We start from the raw sequence: 20,533 nt of genomic DNA, 5'->3' as shown, positions 1-20,533 counted from the left end.
GAAATACATAGTCTTCCGTAGAAGTACAGCTTCTTGCTAACACTTCGTCCTATGTTACAATCTGAAACAAGTAAAACCACATGGTTTATGGGTTTTAGGAAAAGGGATACATATTTTCCCCTACAGGCCAACTCATTGACAAATTTTACTTTTCTAGACACTTTTACTTGATCGAATGCTGCTACCTACTCTTGCATTCTATCCCTTCAAAGAATACCTCTGATGTTATACAGCTACTGTTCTACCACGATCTCTTATTTTCACTTTGCTGTCTCATGCCAATCTCTCCGGGTAACTTTACTTTGACAGCTTAGCATTGCATTCTTTATTCATTTTGTTTCTATAATTAGAATTCCGACAATAAGAGGATTTGGGGAAAATGGCAGTGGCAGACGTATCTCCAATCTCCTAATAAAAGCAGAACAATGGCTTGAGAAAGCAATGGAAACAAAGACCAGGAACACTGAAATTCAAATTGGGGAGGGGAGTGAAGTCAGTAAATCTCAGAAAGCAACTCACCATGTTTCAGCACTATAAAAATCATTTTGAAATTAAAAAAAAAAGGAGAAGGAGCTCTGGAAATTAGAACTATGTTAAACCACATCTTCTTCTCCTTTTTTAAATGATGAAATGATTGTTTTATTCTTATTTAACAAAAATGAAGGGTAAAGAAAACATATCTTGATATGAGTTACTACAGTATGGAAAAAATACATTCATTGTATTGAGTACTCTAGTAAAGATGGGCTTCTGCTAATATTGTGATTCAGTGGTAAGTAACAGGGTCAAGTTAACATGAAGCATGGCATGAACCAATGCTTATCCCAGGACCAACCTTGAACCAGCTCAAAACAAAAAACGAGCACAAAGATGGGATCCTGTATAAGACAATTTGACTGAGAATGGCCCTTGAAGTTTAGATATAGGGACTGGGAGTAATTAAAAAGACTTCACTCAAACCACTTAGATTTAAAACATAGACTTAAGTTCAGGGAAATTTATTTATTTATTTTTTTTTTTTTGGGGGGGGGGAAATTTATTTTTAAAGTTCATCCAAGGAAATCAGTAAATCAGTAAAGTAAATCTTTCTGAAAGATTAAGAAGCCTAATTTAAAAAAAAAAGAGGGGCAACAAGAGGGGTTAGAGGCTGTTGGGCAAAATGGGTGACAGGGAAAGGGAGATTCAGGCTTCCAGTTATGAAATGAGTATGTCACAGGAATAAAAGCACAGCCGAAGGAATATAGCCAATGATACTGTCATAGTGATACATGGGGACAGATGGTAGCTACACTTGTGCTGAACACAGCATAATGTATAAACTTGTGAATCCCTATCGTACACACCTGAAACTAATGTAACAGTGTGTGTCAACTATACTCAAATAAAAAAATGATACAAATTTTTTTAAATTTTTTAAAGTGTATTTATTTATTTAGAGAAAGAAAATGCAAGAAGAAGAGGGGCAGAAAGAGGGAGAAACAGAATCCCAAGCAGGCTCCGTGCGGTCAGCACAGAGCCCAACATGGGGCTCGAACTCACAAACCTTGAGATCATGACCTGAACCGAGATCAAGAGTCGGATGCTTAACCGACTAAGTCACCCAGGCGCTCCTATAAAAAAACATTTTTTAAAGAAAAGCTAACCAAAGAGGTTCAGAGAGTCTCAGGGTTGATGAACACGTTCAAGGGCTGGGGGTGTGGCATGACCAGAGAGGGTACGGAGGCTCAGCACCCTATTTTATAATACACCAATAATCTAGTAAGAAAAAATAATTTTTATATTTTTATAATACACCAATAATCTAGTAAGAAAAAATACAAGACAGCACAAAAGGGTCATAGTAATTTCTATACAAAGTTACTGTAAGAAAAAAAAAAGACAAAGTAAGGAGCAGAATAAAACCCTACCGTGAAAATAAGGTAAACTACAATACTAAAAATAACAAATGTAAACTTTAACTCACTGTTTTGGAAACAGCTAAAAATATGAAAACAATGATACAAGACACAAAATAAATCACGTAAATCTGAATTAGAAAAAAAAATAAGAAATGAAGTAGTACTTTGGAAAGAATTAAAAATAAAACAATCATGCAGAAATGCAGACTAAACTAGGAAGAATACAACAACAATGAAAACAGTAGATGGTGTCTTAGTATAAATAGAAGATCAAGGGAAAGGAAGAGATAAATAGGATTAACAGAATGTGATGATTGTGGAAGACAGATAAGCTCTAACAGATACCAGAGGATCCTGAAGAAAACAAAGCAAGGATACAGGACAAACACACCAAAAAAACCTATATCCTAAGAAAACTCTCCAGAGACTTAAATAAAAATATATTTGTAACTACATATTCAAATAGTATACTTCATACCTGAGACTATCAAAAACTAAGATATATTCTACTAAAGTTACTGAGCTTTACAGAAAGAAAAATCTTTGAGTATTAAGGTAAAAAAGTCAAGTGACGAACAGCCAGCTAACAAAAGAAGGACAACGGGGTTATTATCAAATGGTTTGATTCACTGCTTTACAGTACAAGAAATGGAGTAACATGCTGGTTAGTGAAGGAAAGAAAATGTGAACCAAGGACTGTATAAGCAACAAAACTGAATTCCCCGTATAAATTTATCTGATATCAATGTGCAAAACTTTAAGATGTTCCTTTGATCCCTTCCTGAAGAATCTACTACAGAACAATTTCAAACAACCAAAATGACTAGAGAGACCCTGCCTTAAGGACTGAGGTGAACATTAAGGGTACAGTTACAGACAACTAAGACCAGCTAAGAGACAAAGTACAATGTGCAATGTCTGTCTGTTCCGACAAGGTGGATATACAATGACTGCAAACAATAGGAAAATGAGGGAAACATGCAAGATATTTTTAACTGTTTTCAGCCCGTTTTTTTTAATTTTTTTAATGTTTTTATTATTTATTTTTGAGACAGAGAGACAGAGCATGAGCAGAGAGGGGCAGAGAGAGAAGGAGACACAGAATCGGAAGCAGGCTCCAGGCTCTGAGCTGTCAGCACAGAGCCCGACGCAGGGCTCGGGCTCACCGAGTGTGAGATCATGACCTGAGCCGAAGCCGGACGCTCAACTGACTGAGCCACCCAGGCACCTGTTTTCAGTCAGTTTTTCATAGGTGTTAATATTAGTACTGCAATTCTACATGAATTATACAAATGTTTGGTAAAAACAACTGAATAATTCAAATTCTATCATCCTCTGAGTCCTTAAGATTGATAAAATTGAATAAAATGAAAGAAAAAGAAAGGAGAAGGAAGAAAAGGAAAGAAAAAGAAAAGAAAATTTTAAAAATTGTTCACCTCTGGAAGACCAGAAACAAAGGAACAATTTTTTTAAGAAAATGAGTATAATTGTCCTTTTTGAAGAAGTTTCACTTTCCTTCCTCTACTTTCTAGAGGACATGGACTAACACTGTGTCTTATTTGGTCCTCATACCAATCCTGTAAAATAATTATTATTATCTCCATGTTACAGAGACAAAAATGAAGCTTCAAGACTCTAAATTATTCACACAAGATCTCACAGCTAATAAACTGAACTATGGTTCAAATTCAATTCTTTTGAGTCAAAGTCCAATGTGCATTCTGTTATGACACATGTGCACACAAGCACAAACAAAACACAAGAGAAAAGACTATTATTTGCTTTTAATTTGTATTAAGGTATAAAATACATGGGGAGAAGTTCACCTGTCCTCCTAGCTCAATGAATCGATGAAATTTTGCACAGGTCTACATCCCTACAATATTGAGTATCTTCAGCATCCCAGGGGGCTCCCACCCGCCCCTCGCAGTCAATACCCTCCCCAAAACTAACCTAACTTGTATCAAAAAAGATATGTTTTCACTATTCATAAATTTTATACAAATGGGATTATATAGCGTGTTCCATTTTGAGTCTGGTTCATTTTGCTCTGCACCGTGTCTCTGAGATGCATCTGTATACTTGCATCTGCGTGATTGTATCCTTGCAGTTACTCTAATGTGTTCTTTTCTTTTGATGTATTTACTCTACTGTGTGAATATCCACAGTGAATTTATCCATTTTTCTGTTGATAGAGATCAAGTTGTTTTAGTTTGAGGTTATTAGGAGTAAAGCTGTAAGAAACATTGTTTTGCACGTATTTTGATGACCATAAGCACTTGTTTTTGTTGGGGATGATCTCACCTCTCATATCACAGGGATATGCTTACCTATACATGAGGTGAATACCATTATAACCTAAACAATTCTCTGTGTGGCCCAAATAACCACAACTTCTTAAAGCCATTTGACATGTTTCCCATTGCAGGAAAACTTCACAGTCCTTAAAGGCAAATAAGAAAGGCCCTTGCTGCACTTTTTGCTCACTTTTTTTCCAGCCTGATCTATTGTCAGTACTGACATTAAACCTGACTCGCTAGAGTCATAGAACTGCTTGAAATTACCTATTGTGCTGTTAGCGCACTCGCATCTTTGCTAATGCTGAAACTTCTGCCTATGGAGTTCTTCCCCTCAATGTTAATTTTGTTTCATCCTATTTATCCCAAAAGATGTATTTATATTTCTGATGACTCCACCAGACCGTGAGTTCCTTCAGAACGTTCTTTCATTCATCTTCATGTCTCCAATCCCTAGCATTATATTTGAAATGTACTTATATACATGAACAAATGAATTTAGGAAACATCCAGAATCAAAGAACTGGAAGAAAAGATATTTGGCCCAAAACGACAAGTTTTTTGTGCCAGCTTCTGCCCCTAGTTCTGTTCCTTACAGTGTGATTCATCTCTAAAGATACAATAGAGGGGCGCCTGGGTGGCGCAGTCGGTTAAGCGTCCGACTTCAGCCAGGTCACGATCTCGCGGTCTGTGAGTTCGAGCCCCGCGTCAAGCTCTGGGCTGATGGCTCGGAGCCTGGAGCCTGTTTCCGATTCTGTGTCTCCCTCTCTCTCTGCCCCTCACCCGTTCATGCTCTGTCTCTCTCTGTCCCAAAAATAAATAAAAAACGTTGAAAAAAATTAAAAAAAAAAAAAAAAGATACAATAGAAAATCAAATGGAATAAATTTAAATATCTTAAATCTCTAAGATTAATGTATAGGGCCTAAATTTTGAAAGATTATGGTTACTAATTTTGAACACAAATGCAAAATTTTAAAAACTACTCTGTACAACTTAGCATGATCTTAATAATTTCAAGATGATGTTCCAAATGGAACTTCGACAACAAAGACTAAAAATATTATATTTTTTTATAATTTAAGCATTAGGATTTCTGTATATACATATAAATTGATCTGGAACTAGACTGTACATCTGGAAACATTTTGTAAACTGGATTAGAACCTCATGAGAAATCAAAATGCATTACAGACTTAGTGTAAAATTTTAGCTTAATTGTACTCTTCATACCCTATAACAAGCATGCTTTAAGACTGGATTGTCATCAAAGGCATATGGTTAACCAAATGTGCGAAGATATACAAGGTTTCAGAGTAAAACATTAGCAATGTATATGCAAGTGAAAATGTTGTGTGTAACTATACCAAAGTAGACATGTGCTTTAAATAGTTGCCTCTTCTCCTCATCACAGAACCATTTCAGTTTTATGGAGAGGTACAACTGTGTTTAGTGTGGGAGCTCAATAGACAGAATCTTTTAAAAGCCAAAAAGAACAATTCTTGATGCATTAGATCTCTTATACTTTGCATGGCAATTTTCACTGTGAAGTTCCAAAGGAAAATCTTATCTCTCCCTCTCTCCGTAAGGTTTATAGATGTCTTATCTTTCTTTTATTGGTTTCAATTGTTGCTACAAGAAAAAATAAAAAAATAACCTGATGTCTGAGCCACGTGCTGCACTAGCTGACGTTGAACAAACAATGCCATATGTTGATCCAAGTGTAGAAGGTGAAAACTTCTGCCATCATTAACTGTGATTAAATCTTTTCCAGGAATCAGATATTATAACGTTACCTGTTTTTCATCTTTTACTTAATATAGTTCCTGTGAAGTGTGAAATATTAGAAAAAATTTCATACAGATTTTATTTATGGAGCGACTTAAAAAGAAAATTCCCTTCCAGATATCTAAATGATCATCTTACTGAATTTGGAAAAACACAGAATGATGACTGAGTTTACTAACAGGTCCTAAAGCTTTAGGCATTTCTTTTAATATTTATTACTTTTTAATCCTTACCCCTTTTAAACACCTTCTCTTATATTTTTTTTTTTTACCAAGCTAGTTCACTGGGGAAAAATTTTAAATACAGAAAATCTATAATAACTGGGAAAAAGTTAATTTCTAAGCCCATTCAGAGAATGGTACATTCTCTGTAAGTACAGCCATATTTAATGTAACGGTTTTTCGTTTTTTCCTAAGAAGGATGGAAGTTGTCACCAAAATTATGATAAAGGTGTAGGGGGAGGAAAAATAATTTTCTATCTCCCATGTTTGTGACTGAGACATGCCTGCAATAAAAAGACAGATTAATTGGAGAAAATAAATGTTTAAAACTATGTATACCGCCTGGGCACCTGGGTGGCTCAGCTGGGTAAGCGCCTGACTTTGGCTCAGGTCCTGATCTTGCAGTTTGTGGGTTTAAGCCCCACATTGGGCTCTGTGCTGACAGCTCGGAGCCTGGAACCTGCTTCAGATTCTGTGTCTCCCTCTCCCACCTCTCTCTCTCTCTGTTTCTGTCTCTCTCGAAAATAAATAAAACATTTTAAAAAACGTATACCGCCTCTATACATGGAAGATATCCAGGAAAAGTGAGTAACTCCCCAAAATGACTAAAGTTATCACCTTAAATATCATTTTCAGCTAAAGACAAAGATACTGTGAATGGGGATTCAGCTGTGGGAGGTTACCAGGAAAAACACACTAAATAAGTTTAAGGTTGTTGTGTAGATTTAAGTTGTTGCCTTCTGCACTGATAAGAGTTTCTAGAAATTTGGTCAACCCCCTTTTCCTGGTACAGCAAGGGAGATATCCTTATAAATAGAGATTTTCCTTATACATGTAAATATCTCTTACAAAAAAAACTAACTTCTACTATTTTAGGATCTTCTCCTATGTCTGCTTTTTCTTAAAAATAACCCCCTTAAGGGGAGCCTGGGTGGCTCAGTCGGTTAAGTGTCCGACTTCAGCTCAGGTCACGATCTCGCGGTCCGCGAGTTCGAGCCCTGCGTCGGGCTCTGGGCTGATGGCTCAGAGCCTGGAGCCTGCTTCCGATTCTGTGCCTCCCTCTCTCTCTGCCCCTCCCCCGTTCATGCTCTGTCTCTCTCTGTCTCAAAAATAAATAAACGTTAAAAAAAATTTTTTTTTAAAAAATAACCCCCTTAAAATAATCCTTAGACCAAGAGGTGCATTTAGGGGTGGCAAATTCTCCTCTGCTTCAAAAGCCAACAAGTTCTTGGAGATTCTGGATTTTATAAAGAAAGCAGACAGGACTAAACTTGTCCCAAGAATATTTGATCAATTCTTGGGTGTCTCTTAGAGCAACTGTACTTTAACCAATTGCAACTGAGAACTCTAGGAACTGAAAACTCTAGGATTATATAAGCTACATAGAATATGGAAGTAATTAAACTCAGGAAACGGTAAGGAAAATGACAACAGAATAACTATAGTATAGAAAAAGCTCACAAGGATTTTTAAAGAAAGAGTCAATGAATAAGTAAATAGAGGGGGGATGGTAGGGGAAGGGAGAGGTAAAGAGAGAGTGAGAGACAATGAAAAAGTAGTGGACAGAAAAACTGTCAGAAAGTTCCTACTGGATTTCTCCTGAAAATCTACAGAAATTACAGGAGAGAATGCATCAGAGGAAAAAACAAAACCCAGCAAGCACAATTGAAACCTGCAAGAAACCATGGAGACAATTACAGATTGTCCCAATCTGGTCATTGTGGTCAGGAAGATGTTCATATTTTGCCCTTTTCCTTTCTCCTGGGTTGACTTAGGAAAATCACCAGTTGCCACTTGGGCACAGAAGCCACCAACATCCACATCTCAGAGTGCTGCAAAATCCCTCTTGGGTGAGAAGTGGGTTCAAACACATCTAGGGTGACCGTCTGCTCTCCAGCATTCATTCTTTAATGTCTTCCTATCCCCAGATAGGAATGATTTACAAACTAAGGAAGCAGTCTTCTGTCTTATCAAGAATTTAAAAAATGAGTCCTTGACCATAGGAGTGGTCTGATGATGTAAGCAGGTGATCTATCACCAGTGGTCCTCATCTGATGATGATAAGCAAGACTAAACAACAGTGGTTCTATAGTGCCTGAAAATCTTTACTGTGAGCTTCATGTCTTTCCATATCCCAAAATTTACTAGGAGAGAAGCAATTAAAAGTTAGTCCTCAGGTGTTTTCCAATACACATTACCAGGCAGAGTAGCTGATAATTCCATAGGATAATGTGCTTACAAGACAAAAGAACAAATACAACCACTATAAAAGAAAAACAGTGAATTGAATATGCATGAATTAAAGTTGAACAGAAAAGTAGAAATATTAAAGTATAAGTAAAATATAAAATATATTTTATAACACTTAAATATATGAAGGAAGATGCTATCAATGCCAAATAGGAAGAAGAAACACATTAGGTCTAAGAACAATAAGAGTGGAAAGAAAGAAGAACAGAGATATTGAATAAACAGCATGATGAACACAGTTTAAATACAGATTACTGAGCAGGAGATCAGACTCAAGCAATCTTCCAGAAGAGAACAAGAAAAAAATACAATCTAAAATGGCATAAGACATAAAATTTAAAAAGGGTGGGTACAGAGTCCAGTTGCCAACATCCAGATAGTGGGAATCCCTGAAATAAAGGAAATAAAAATTTCTAAATTTTTAGAAAAGGAAGAAAGAATGAAGATAAAATTCCTAAAGTTAAACACAGAAGACAACTTAAAAGTATAAAGACATGAGTTCTCCACTACAAATTCAGTGCAACCCTAATCCAGTTAGGGGTTTTTGAGCAATTTGATATGTTTACTCTAAAATTTATATGGAGAAAAAAGGTCCACAAATAGCAAAGTCTATTTAAGAAGAAGAGGCTATAAAGAAGAAGAGGAAAAAAAAGAAAATGTGGCATATCTGATATTTGTTCATAGTATACAGCCTTATTAAAATATCTATATACAAATAGATATAAATATAAGTACACACTTACATACTATAATGGTGGTGTGTTATTGCCACAAGAACAGCATTGATCCAAAGAAAGAAAATAGAGAGTTCACTTACCCGTGAACAGATATGTATTACAAAAGTGGCAACACTACCAATGGGCAAATGTCAAATGAATTAATAGATGGAGTTGGAAAAAATGGCACTGCAGTAGATGAAGTGAGGTGAATGATGTAGGCACTATAATGTAGTATTAGACTACTATTGACATTCTGGCAATATATTAGGAGAATCATTTGCTTCCAGACCACACTTGACCATGGGAAACAGAAACCAGGGAAACCGAAGCCATGGATAAAGGAGGACTACTGCATATGGAGAAAAATATAATTGGAGCTCTGTCTTTGTGTTTTCAGGCTGCTCTAACAAGCCATGGACTAGGGGGAGTTATAAACAACAGAAACTTATTTCTCACAGTTCTGGAACCCAGGAATCCTAAACAAGGGACTGGTGAGGTTCCATGTTCCAGTTCATAGATGGTCATGTTCTCACTGTGGAAGGGGTAAGAGAGCTCTTTGGTGTCTCCTTTAAAAGTCACTAATCCCATTCCTGAGGGCCCCTCCTCCTGACCTAATCACCAAAGACCCAAAGACCACACCCAAAGACCACACCTCCTAATACCATCACACTGAGGGGTAGGATTTCAACATATGAATTGGGGAGGGTGATGAGGGACACAAACATTAAGTCTATAGCAATCCCCATCCACATCACATATAAATGTAGACTACAAATATATTAAGGACTCAAATATGTAATGTGAAAATCATAGTTGATGGTAATTAACATGGAAGAATAACTTGAGGACATGTTGGTCAGAAATGACATCTTAAAGAAACTCAAACTACACATGAAATTAGACATAAATAATTATATTGAATGTGAAGATTTTGCTCAAAGAAGAATGTCATAAATGAAGATCAGAGAAAAATGGAGGATTGGAAGTTTTCATTGTCTAAAATTATCAAGGTTCCAACATACAGACTGTGCTGAGAGAATCAAAAAGGAAAACATAAATCCCAACTGAAAACTGGCCAAAATATATGTTCTGGGAATTTATAGAGGAGGTAGTCTAAAAAGCCAGCTAACATATGAGATCTTCAAACCCATTAGTAACTTTTTAGAGTGCCCAGGAAAACAATGAGATGTTATAATGCCTCCAGACTGACAAAACTTAGCAAACTAGATAATTTCAAGTGTCTGCAGGCTTGTGGGAATGTGAGAATCCTCAGGAACTGCAGGTAGGAACGGAGACTGGTGCAGACAGCAATGTGGTAATACTTATTTTCATTAATGATGTGTATCACCTGTAACCCAGCAACTTTGTTCGTATGTAAATGTTAAAGAGCTCCTCACATAGGTCCATAGAAACATGTAGCTTTGTGTGGAGGACGGAGGCTGCAGACATGGATGACACCACTGAGGAAATCAAGAGGGAACACATGGCAGATACCCATGTGACTATATTATAAAGTGACTATATTATATATAATATACATTATACTATATTATACATGTAATATAGTATTATACAGCGACTATATAATATATATAACGTATATTATAAATATTATATATACTATAATATATTATACTATTATACAGTGACTATATAATATATGTAACACGTATTATACTATATTATATGTACTATAATATGGTATATTATTATATATAATATATTATATATACTATTTCTATTATAGTATATTATTATATATAATATATTATAATATAATACTTATAGTATATTACATTATATTATTATAATATATTATAATATATCATATTATTATACAGTGAGTATATAATATATGTGATATATATTATACATATTCTATGTACTATATTATTATACAGTGACTATATAATAAAGAATATATAATATATATACTATATATTATATTATTATACACTATACAATATATTATAATTATATAATTATACAGTGACTATATGGCTATATATATAGCCACAATGAAGTCTTAAACCATCCTTCTGAGTGAAAGTGATAAGAACAAGAAAATAAATCTATTCTTGTACCATTGACATAAATTAAAAACAGATGCATGTGAAACAGTAATGCATATTTTATAAGAGTGTAGGGGCAAAAAGATATACATTATGATTGTCTTTTGTGGAGAAGGGTGTTGAACAATGAGAATAAAGGAAATGCATCAAGGAATAAAATAGAAGGCCCTTGTTCAGAGCACCGTTGAGCATGTCCCATAAACAGGAATATGGTTAATTTAACTTCTTGTATAACTTTTTTAAATAGGAAGAAAAGAAATAGTAGGACAAAAAAGAGATAAGAAACAAGAACATGAAAAGATGAGATTCAAACACAAAGAAATCTGAGGTAGGAGTAATGTTCTCCCATGTGTTCCTCATGAAGGGATGCAGATTTCAGGCTTTTGATAGAGCAAGTACAATGCCACACTTCCTTCCTGCCTCAAACACTGACAATAAGGAAATTGAGACTTGCTTCATTTGAATAAAAATATCCTATGTCACTAATTTCCTTGCTGGCAATTATAAATTATAATAAACTCAATGATGATGGTATACTTTTTCTTATTTTTTTTTTTCAGAGCACAAGAATCATTACACGACTATAATAGAACTTTTAAGACTTTAAAATTGAGAGAATAGATGTGCTTGAACTATCTAGTCATTCATTCCTTAAACACACTTGTATTGAGGGCCTATGCTGTAATACATATGGCACAGAAATGTAATAAGAAAACAATACTCAGCAATGAATAAAGATGAACCCTTTCATATTATAAAATACAGATCATTAATAAAATATTTTTAATTTTGGGGGTGCCTAGGTGGCTCAGTCAGTGAAGCGTCTGGCTTTGGCTCAGGTCATGATCTTACAGTTCGTGGGTTCGAGCCCCACGTCAGGCTCTATGCTGACAGCTCAGAGCCTGGAGCCTGCTTCAGATTCTGCGTTTCCCTCCCTTTCTGTCCCTCCCCTGCTCATGCTCACTCTCTCTCTCTCTCTCTCTCTCTTTCAAAAATAAATGAAACATTAAAAAAAACATTTAAAATATTTTTAATTTTTGATTTGAAATTGTTATTCTTGATTCGTTAGACCATGTACATATATAGAATTTGAACAGTTTATATCATAATCCTGTCTCAATGCTGCGTTGTAACTAGACCAAAATCAGGCTTTGCAATCTGTCTTGTTTCCTTAAATGTACATAGTGCATATTAAGAATCTGCAGTGGGGAAATCCATTTGAAAAATAATCTCCTGACCATCTCGCCAAGCCTGGCATTTCTGGCCCTTATTAATCACCTCCCATAAATCTGGTCTTTGACACCACAGACAAATACAACTTTATTAGCTGCAAATCTATTTGGCGGTTTCTAAATGGCTTTCTCAGATTGCACTGCTCTCACAGTGCAAGGAGTCCTTTCATGTTGATTAAAATATTTGAGGGATACAAACAACAACAACAGAGTAACAGGAAATCCAGTCATTCCTTTCATCTTCCCAGTGGGAGCCAGTCAGTGTAACTTGACTTTCTTCAAACAAAACTCCCCTTTTTGTGGCTGAAGAAAGGCTTTGGCAACCACTTATCCTTTGATATGATATGCACTTGACAAAAATCACAGAGCAAATCAAGCCCCTGCTTTGAAGAAAATGCTTATTAGAAACCTGAAGCTCTTAAGTGCACCAGGACTTAATACTGTTGCCAGCAACAGGAGGCCAAATGTGTCTGTGGCGTCAATGTAAAGTCAAGTCCAAAGGTATTGACTTCGGGGCTGCAGCTGCCACCTCATTCCTTAGTCTAATTGCAAGTATACCTTGAAGAATTGTTTAGTTTTCAAGTCCATTCTGGAATGTCAGTTCTGTATTTCATTCCAGTGAAGCGTACATTTCATTATTTAGCTAGAAAGGAATGTGAGAAAATCCTTGTTCTATAGCCTTTGCTTAATGTCCCAGGGCCTCCGGTAATACGCCGATTTCTTTTTCAAGTAGAAACTCAGGCCCTGAGGACAGAATGCTGAGGTATCCAGAGTCAAACTAGAATGTCAACATAAAGAGCTGGGGTTGGAAATCCTCATACACCTTCAGGATCCCACAGAAACAGATGGCACATTCAAATTCGGATAGTTTGAGGGCAGTTGAATAAAAAGATGGTTACAAATGTATGAGAAGGGGTGGAAAACCCAGAAGGGATGACACAGTACCCCTGGCCTTTTAAGAGGTAGACAGTTAGCAACCCTAGGGCTGTAGGAGAGTGAGTGGTCACCAAAACCTAGACACAGATGGGCTGGGTGGGCTGCAGTCACCCTCAGCAACCCAACAAGAGAACAAGAGGAATAAATTCCCAGGCGCACCCTCCCCCCTATTCCCTATCTCCTATTCATTTCCCCCCCTGGCTTTACCTTAACCAGTGAACAGAAGGAAAGGGATCCTGAGTCTCCATGGGTCAGCTTCCCAGGACCAGAAAAAGGTATATGTGGATCTGTAGGGCACACAGAACATAGCCAACAAGTACGCGACATCACTTCCCGCCTAAGTCACCCCTAAAGGCCGATGGCTCTTGGCAGGAGTACCAGAAAAACATCAGCCACCCTCTCGAAGTTTTGACCTCAGGTTAAAACTCCCAGATGCTTTGTGATCAAGCCATTTCATTTTCTAAGATGCAAATGTGAAAGTTAAGTCAAATTTGTAATTTAGTTAAAAAAAAAAATCAAGCAGATTCTTGTAACGATGTATATCCCCTCAAATGCACAACTATGTTAAAATTATAGTATACTTCATTGAAATCACTATGACAAAGATACAGAAAAATATACGCAGAGATTAAATTGTAAATATTTCCTGAAATAGCATATTGTCAGAATGGTTTTAACAAAATATTTTCTTTCTTGATTCAAGAAGTCATCACTCAAGAGAAAGTGTAGACAGAAACATTTTTCCCAGTAGCTCAGCTCCTGCTCATCTCTAGACATTTCTCTTTGACCCTTCAAGTCGAGCTTCTGTAGAAACAAACTCCTCTCTCCCCCGCAAGACTACTAACTCCCCCAAATGATGAGGTATGTGTATGTCTGTGTGTGTATACACACGCTGAGGTTTTCACATGGTAAATATTTAACGGAAGTTGTTTATTAATTATGTTTTTTTAACATCGACTTTAATAGAACAATGGAATTTTGCATGAAAAATATAAATAAGAAGCGTAGCCAAGAAGGTACTAACTCCTTTGCTACTCTTAGGTGATCAGGATTTTGCAAGACTGAGCACTGATTTACAAATGTGTTCACTCTCCTTAGTAGAGTAAATGTGGAATTTGATCCAAGAATCTTTATCAGTTAAATTAAAATAATAGTCTATAAAGGAAATAAATGAATGCATTATTAACCTGTCACAAGCACTAAATGTCACAAAAGTAATCCTAAATAATTAGGAGATAGTAAAACTGGCACCTAAGGGAAGACTTCAGTTTAAAAGTATAGTGGTGGGAAGAGCAATAGCCAACAAGCAGGTGTTCCATGCCAAATCTGGGACCAATTACCTGTATGACCATAGACAGTTCCAAAGTGCCTGGGATATAAATGAAACAAGATGAGTCTTGAGTTGATGACTACTGAGGTGGTGTAGTTAAATGGGAGTTCTAGGCCAACACTGTCCAATAAAAGCATAATGTGAGCCATATACACAACTTCAAATTTTCTAACAGCCACATTTTTAAAAGTAAAAAGAAGTAAGTGGGATTCACTTTTCTAACGTTTATTTATTTTTGAGAGAGAGCACGAGTAGGGGAGGTGCAGAGAGAGGGAGACAAAGGATCTGAAGCAGGCTCTGTGCTGACAGCAGAGAGCCAGATGCCAGACACGAACTTACGAACTGTGGTGAGATCATGTCCCCAGCCAAAGTCAGACGCTCAACCGACTGAGCCACCCAGGCAACCCAAGTGGAACTCATTTTAAAATACATTTGATTGGGGCGCCTGCGTGGCTCAGTCGGTTAAGCGCTGACTTAGACCCAGGTCATGATCTTGCGGTTCATGAGTTCGAGCCCCGCGTCGGGCTCTGTGCTGACAGCTCAGAGCCTGGAGCCTGCTTCGAATCCTGTGTCTCCCTCTCTCTCTGCCCCTCCCCCACTCGTGCTCTGTCTCTCTCTCAAAAATAAAATATACATTAAAAAAATTTAAATATATTTGATTTAACTCATTATATGCAAGTATGATTATTTCAAGGTGTGTCGCCAGCCTAGAGTGCTGTAATGTGATGACCTGATCGGTCAACAGAGTCCTAGGCTATTCAGTTTACTTTCATGTATGTTAAAAATGTTGTCTATAATTAAGAAATTAAAAGAAAAAAAGTCAAAAAACCTGTGTTGATCTCTTTCTGTGGCTCGATTTTTCCACCTATATGTTGAGAGAAATATACCGGTTATTACTTAATTTCTAAGGTCCCTTCTAAATTCCCTGTTTCTTTTTCCTTCTCCTAAGTATTCTCACTCTGGTTTTTCACTACTCTATGGAAAAATGTCGTTTAAAAAATTCCTTTATCCTCACAGAGATATGACCTGGAAATTACCATTGTTTGTGTATCTAAGGAATATTTGTGGATAAATGGTCATTTATTTGTAAAATAGGTTTTCTTCTGCTGCACGACCAAGCGGTAGTATAGGAGCTCCGTTTGTATTCACTACTGTTTTGTTCGTTCAGTTTTTTTTCTTTTCAGGTAATAAGATTTACCACTCAATCAGGGTGAGAGATGGGGATTGGGAACAGCCAAATTCATAACACAAATATAAATCCTAATCTATGTTCGAAAAGTGACTTTGAAGGAACAGAAATCAAAATACCTTAGGTATTTCTCACATCATTTGTAAAATTTAGTCCAGTAATTTCATGGGTTTATTTCATTTGTACATTTGGCTTTCTTTTGGTACAGAGTTTTATAGTTGTATTTACAGAGACTCAGCCTCTTACCATTCAAAATAAAGTAAAAGTTAAAGTAGAAATTCCCATAAAAATCGAATGTGTGTAGTTAAAAATATCCATCTTTATGACAGAACAAATGATTTAATTTTAATTGAATTGTTTTGATGGCTTGCCGACCCACTCTCTTATCCTAGCTCAATATTTAGGTCAAGCTCACCAATAACAATGCCCCTGGTATCATTTTGAAGAAAGGCTATAGGTGTCTCTTTCCTTTACGAATCTCAACTAGAAGGAAATTGCATATTTGACCAATTTTAAGAGATCTAGAAGATTGCTTGCAATATTTAAGAGGTTAACTACCAAAAAAGATCCCTGCAATTTTTTTGATAAGAAACTATTTGGGGTACACTTACGTGATAATTTTAAGTTTTGAAAATCAGTTTTCTTGCAATTATTTAGGGATCAATTTTACATTTCTAAAGTCTATAGAAATATCTACTGAGTTAAATGGTACATTTCTGTTGAGACTTTTCTCCCCAGTTATGGTGCAAGCCTGGGGTAGACATAGAATTACATCCGGTCCTTAGAATGTGAAGTAAGATGTTTTTGTACCAGGTACTCTATTTACCTCCTTCAGTTGTGAGTTTAAAAATGTGGTTGGTCTTTTTTTTTTTTTGGTAGCTTTAATAATGTGGGTTACAGGTGAGAGTTCAGTGTATATGAGGGAATCCTATAAAAAAAAAAATTCATAGCTTGAAGTAAGACACACATATATTTTCTATAAGTGCCTTCACTATTACTCCCATGAGAGAAAAATTAATTAGGGAGTTTTTTTGGACAAACAAAAAAATCATTACCATAAATCAATTGTTTCTTTATGGTTTTCTTCATTTAATCAGCTTGTCTGGTCTTTATTACCTGTGAGGTTCCAGTCATCTCATTCTACAACATTCATGAAAATAAAGATCCATTTTCCTTAATGGGACTAAAAAAATCTATTGGCATTAACAGGAACAGAAGTCTTTATGCAGTTATGGGAATAAAGGTTGGTTCTCAATTATGGGAATAAAGGATTGTTCCCCTAAATTGGCAGTTCTGAAACACAGCAGAAGGAGAAAAGGTAAGAAAAGAGTGAATTGAATAAGAAAAGAATTGCATTACTAGCAATACTCTAAGCACACATTTCTAGTTACCCGATGATTAAAATAGTTAAAGATGCAAATGTAATTTAATTAATTCAGGAAGCGACTTTTCCTCCCTCTAATTTATCCTCAAGGGTCTCAATGTTTTATCACACAAGCTCAGCATTTGTGGCTCCTGGTCTGGCAGAGAGTTTTCCTACAGAATATTTTTCACAAACGGAAGCCATGGGGAAGACTGAAAATCCTTGATGTAACATGGAGCTCTGTGCTCTCTGTGTAACAAATCAGCTGCCCCAACACTGGAACAACTTCAGGCCTCATATGTCCTGGCCGTAGCCATCTGCCAAGGGAACACTTTTGTGGATGAAATGCCAACGTTTCCGCAAAAGTCAAGGCTCTCTGGTAATATTTCGACTTGTGTGATTAATAAGAACCCGTGTCAGGAAAAAACGACTGGCTATGGTAACTCCAGATGTCATACCTACAGAGAACATCCGGTTCTAACAAGACGAGTCGGATATAAAATGAGGTGTGCCCTTCAAGACCCAACTTTAAGCGTGATCCACTATGGTCCACAAACCCATGATTACATATATATTCAAAGTATTCACAAAATGGACTCACTACATCTTTAATAGTTCTTCCCACTTTCCCCTACACATCTTTGCCTTTTCAGACATAAATCTTCCTCGTTGTTGCCAAGGCATAGCTGAACATCTCTTCCCAACACATCCTCTGCTTTTCATTTCAGGGGATGGAATGTCTTGATATTTCAAAACGAAAGGCAAAATCCAATTTTCTGAAGCCAATTACGACAGATGTAATCTACATGAAATTACTCACATATCTAAACTCCCATGGTCTCTTCCACTTATTTGGCACTTAAGTGCTTCCTTTAAAGTTCAATTTGTTTTATGTGTCACTTCTAGTTGCCACTCACAACTGTAGTGTCATCCTTTCACAGCACTAGCATCTGCTTAATTCATCTTTGTTCCCCCTCCCCCAACACCTAGTACATTGCCAGGTCCCCATGTGGCATTTAATAGAGGTTGAATGGATTTTATAAATGAAGAAAGGGAGGTGGTGAGAATTAGTATGGTCCTCAATATTGAAATTATTCCTTGGTGAAAATTCTGAAACTAAAATGCAGATTTCCCTCTTGTGAATTTAGAGCTCTTTCTAGCAACTAATGTTGTTTTCCAACACTACACAACTTTTCCTATGCATGGTTCAATTCTAATTCCCAATTCCAAAATGAGATAATTAATGCTGCCATTGATAAGTGATGCCATTTATTTTTGATGTGATATAAACAAGACCTCTAAACTGTCACAGCAGGGGCACCTGTGGGGCTCAGTCGGTTGAGCATCGGACTTAGGCACAGGTCGCAATCTTGCCTTTCGTGAGTTCCAGCCCTACATGGGGCTTGCGGCTGTCGGTGTGAATCCTCTCGGATCCTCTGTCCCCCTCTCTTGGCCCCTCCCCCACTCGCGCTCTCTCAAAAATAAATAAACATTTAAAAAATAAAAATCTATAATCTGTTACAGCAGAATGAAGGAGGAAGAATAATTGACCGTGAAAAACAATTGTTCATCTATAGCCATTTCATTACTTCAATAGCGTTAGAAGATAATGAACAAGGCGTGATGCAGAATAGATGGCAATACGCAGGTAGTAGTGCAGTCAAGAGGAAATAACAGCAATATCAAAAGGACAAGAAAAATAACTGGCATAGCATCCAGTTACCCAACAAACATGTAATAAGGATCTACTGCCTGCCAGTTAATGTGATAAACAATTACAGAATAAAAATGTTGACTTCTCTCTCAAGGATCTCTGGTAATGGGGCGCCTGGGTGGCGCAGTCGGTTAAGCGTCCGACTTCAGCCAGGTCACGATCTCGCGGTCCGTGAGTTCGAGCCCCGCGTCAGGCTCTGGGCTGATGGCTCGGAGCCTGGAGCCTGTTTCCGATTCTGTGTCTCCCTCTCTCTCTGCCCCTCCCCCGTTCATGCTCTGTCTCTCTCTGTCCCAAAAATAAATAAACGTTGAAAAAAAAAAAATTAAAAAAAAAAAAAAGGATCTCTGGTAAGAAAGACAACATCTCATAAATAAGTATAAATAATAATAAATAAATGGATAAATCATGAAGGAGATTTAAAGAGCTTTGCTTGGGGGTGGGAGTAGCAGGGGATAGACGTGGCTAGCCACCCAGGCAACTTGTTCTCACTGCATTGCCTAATTTAATACAGCACCCAGCTCTCTGTGGGCACTTAATGACTATCAGTTGGCAAATGGATAAATGCCAGTGGTTGGGGCAAAGAGAAGAGTGTGTTATCTCCCCTGTTGCCCAGCAAACTGGTGTGGCTTCTGGGGGGTCTTCCTCAGCTGTGATAGCTCTACAGTGACTCCCAGTGGTCACAAGTTGAACCTGATCTTTGATCATAGTCTAACAAGCATGTAATTTAGTATAGTATCACACACACACACACACACACACACACACACACACACATTACATAGTTGAGTATAGTAACTAAAGCCATCACCCTTGTTTACAAACTTTGGTATTCATTCTGCTTAAAAGTGAAAAGTGTTCTGTGAAGCACAATGATGCGTGCTAGATGAACAATAAATTCCTTCCCAATTCTGAAAGCCAGATTCAGTTGTTTTAAATTAACTTTCTAATATGGTCCGGTATGGTGTTAAACTTAACATGATACAGAACAAATAGAAAAGACATTTATTATGAGAAATAAACAATGTTGTCTCCCAGCTAACGGAAATGCCCTCCTCAGGGAAGAACATGCAATATTTCTTTGAGTTTTGTCTAAAAATTTTTCTCCACTCAGAACAATTATTAGTTTGATAAAAGCTCCAACTTGTCCCAATTACTTATAAACCATGTGCCTTCTCCTTTTGCATAAAGAAAAAGAAAAATAGATCATTATATTTTGGGGTATCACTATGTGGGTATTTCCAATGATGTTTAATATTTCTTTACCAACAAAAATAGCCATACAGTATGTCATTCTGATATATCAGTATTTACTGAGTTCCATTCAGAACAGCTCAAAAAGCACAATCAGTGTCAACTATATGTGAAACATTATGATAAGTAATAGGAAAAAAAAAAAAAAAACAACACACATACAGCCCCTGCCTAAGACCTTACAGTGTAGTGGGCAAAAAGGACCTCGCTATGTCCCAGAAGCAGAAGAAACAAGAAGAAAAAGAGAAACTGGCAGTTAGATAAGGCATTATAGT

The sequence above is a fragment of the Lynx rufus genome, unplaced genomic scaffold, assembly GCF_022079265.1.
Source record: "Lynx rufus isolate CCGP_SWC_20201006 ecotype Redwood Valley unplaced genomic scaffold, mLynRuf1.p SCAF_5, whole genome shotgun sequence".
Classification (NCBI taxonomy): Eukaryota; Metazoa; Chordata; class Mammalia; order Carnivora; family Felidae; genus Lynx; species Lynx rufus.
This window is presented reverse-complemented; position numbering follows the sequence as displayed.